Source organism: Triticum dicoccoides, chromosome 6B (assembly GCF_002162155.2).
Source record: "Triticum dicoccoides isolate Atlit2015 ecotype Zavitan chromosome 6B, WEW_v2.0, whole genome shotgun sequence".
NCBI classification, from domain to species: domain Eukaryota; kingdom Viridiplantae; phylum Streptophyta; class Magnoliopsida; order Poales; family Poaceae; genus Triticum; species Triticum dicoccoides.
The window spans coordinates 93,817,843-93,820,701 of record NC_041391.1 but is presented as its reverse complement, the minus strand read 5'-3'; positions in this window follow the sequence as shown (position 1 = coordinate 93,820,701).

Genomic DNA, 2,859 nt, shown 5'->3' with positions numbered 1-2,859 from the left:
ATCGATCGGCTTCAATTAGCAGCAGTAGCAAAGGAATCGCTCCATCGGGTTCAGTTAACAGCCATCGATCGATCCCTCGGATTCAGTAATGCGTAGCCTGCAGTGCAATTGCTCGGGTTCAGTTAGAGCCCAACGCCTCGCTCGGCTTCAGTTAGAGCCAACGCCTCGCACACACGCACGTACGTATGAGAGAAACGTGCATCGCTCCGCCCCCGACCTCCCACCGTAACCGGCAACTCTTCGAAATTTTCCTCCCCCTCGCTTCTACCACGGTTTTTTCCGTCATGGACGGCCCAAACAATGTCATGCAGCTGCGTCTCCAGCCCGCCCAGGACGAAAAGCCCATTTCCTGTCATGATTTCTTGTCATAGAAGTAGGATCCCACCACATCTATGATGATACCGGGTTTTGTCACAATTATCATCATAGAAGTGTCAAATGTATGACAGAAAAAAATTTCGTTTGGCCCAAAATGTCACGGATGTGTCTTTTTTTGTAGTGCAAGGAACGTATGGTTTGCTTTAAGCGCGGATGGCATTAATCCTCTCGGGGAGCAGAGCAGCAATCACAGCACCTGGCCCATAACTCTATGTATGTATAACCTTCCTCCTTGGATGTGCATGAAGCGGAAGTTCATTATGATGCCAGTTCTCATCCAAGGCCCTAAGCAACCCGGCAACGACATTGATGTGTACCTAAGGCCATTAGTTGAAGAACTTTTACAGCTGTGAAATGGAAACAGTGTACGTACATGGGATGAGCACAAATAGGAGGAATTTGACCTAAAGGCGTTGCTGTTCGTGACCATCAACGATTGGCCCGCTCTCAGTAACCTTTCAGGACAGACAAACAAGGGATACCACGCATGCACACACTGTTTACTTGACACCGATAGTATATACCTATGAAGCTGCAGGAAGAATGTGTACCTGGGCCATCGTCGATTTCTTCCGACCAACCATCAATGTCGAAAGAAAGGCAAGCATTTCAAAGGCGAGGCAGATCACCGGAAGAAGTCGCAATAGCAACAATAAGTAAAGAAAACAAAAAAAACAAAAAAGTGCCTCCTACTGGGCCCCCACGACCTGAATACGACTAGAAACCCTACCATGGGCCAGGATTTAGGCCCGCAGAAGGCCCAGTAGGCCCACAGGCAGATAAGTGACTTTAGGCCCGTAAGCCTGCATTTGAGAGGAGCTCGAAGTGGTCAGTGCAGCAGCGCTTATAAACCACTGTTGAGCCCTCTCGGCTAGCGAGGTGGGACTAAACATCCCACCGCACCAGTTCCAGCACAAGGCCTTTGGTCCCGGTTGGTGCCACCAACCGGGACCAAAGGCCGCCGCTTCCCGCCCTTTGGGCTGCCGAAAACTGGCCTTTGGTCCCGGTTGGTGGCACCAATCGGGACTAAAGGGGGCATTGGTCCCGGTTGATGCCACGAACCGGGACCAAAGGCCTGGGTATATAAGTAGCACTTAGGAAAATTTGACGAACTCATCGCCAGTTTCCCCCCGGCCCGCCCGACGACGCCGAGCTCATCGACACCGCCAGGCTACCCAGATCGAAGCCGTCCACTGCCCCGATGCCGCCCACCGCCCCGACACCGTCCGCGTGCCGCCATCGTCGCCCCTGCCCCGTCGCCGCCAGGCTGCCCCGAAGCCGCCCGCCGCCCCCGCCGATGCCGTCATCGTCGCCCGCGCCCGTCATTGCCGTCGCCTTCGCTGCGGGGAAGCACCACGCCGGCTCCCGCGACCCGTTCATCCCCGAGGCCATTCGTCCGCCGCCGCACCGATTCCGGTCGGCGACCTCGACCCCTCCCTGCTGTGAGCCCCTGCCTCCTCCCCTTTCCTTCTCATTGTCGTCCCCGCACGTCATCCATAAGCGCGTGCCACCGCCAACCATCATGGTCGTCGCCGTCTAATGCTCTGTATATGCTCACTGTATGTATGTATGTATGTATGTATGTATGTATGTATGTATGTATGTATGTATGTATGTATGTATGTATGTATGTATGTATGTATGTATGTATGTATGTATGTTCACTGTATAATGCTCTGTATATGTTGTATAATGCTCGTTTTTGCATTTTTTTGTTACCAAGAAAAAGGTCTATTTTTTGTTGATATGTATGTCCATATGCCCATTAATATTTAAAAAATGTTCATATGCTCATTTAAGAAAATGTTCATATGTAACATTTAAGAAAAAAAGTAAATGTGTGTATGTTCATATGCAAAGAATTATTTTTGGATGAAATGAGATGAGATGAGATGTGTTTTGTGTTGGAGAAGAAAAGAGGAAGAAGGAAGAAGGAAGAAGAAGGAAAAGAGGGTCGAGGGGGGGGCTCGATATACCCCCTCCATGGTTACATTTTTAGAAAAGGATATTATCTATATATGTTCTCTGATTTAGTACATTTTAGGTTAGTTTCATTTTTAGAAAAGTTTTATATATTTAGGAGAGGAAAAAGGAAAATAAGAAGAGGAAAAAGGAGAAGAAGAGGAGAGGAAGAAAAGGAAGAGGAGAAGAAGAGGAGAGGTTTAAGGAAGAGGAGAAGAAGAAAAAATAGAAAAAATTTCTATTTTTTCTTCTTCTCCTCTATTCCTTTCTTCTTCTTCTTTTTTTTTCTTTTTTTTTCTTCGATCTTTTCCTCTATTCCTTTCTTCTTCTCCTCTTTTTATTTCTTCTTTGTTTTCTTATGTTTTATCGGGTCTGTCGTCGTCCATATACCCCTCCCAATAACTTCAACACGAGGGGGGGTCGATATACCCCCTCCCCGACAATATTATTTTCCCATGTACGTATGTCGTGTCGATATATAATAAACTCCCGATAACTTCAACACGTGGGTGGGGGGTC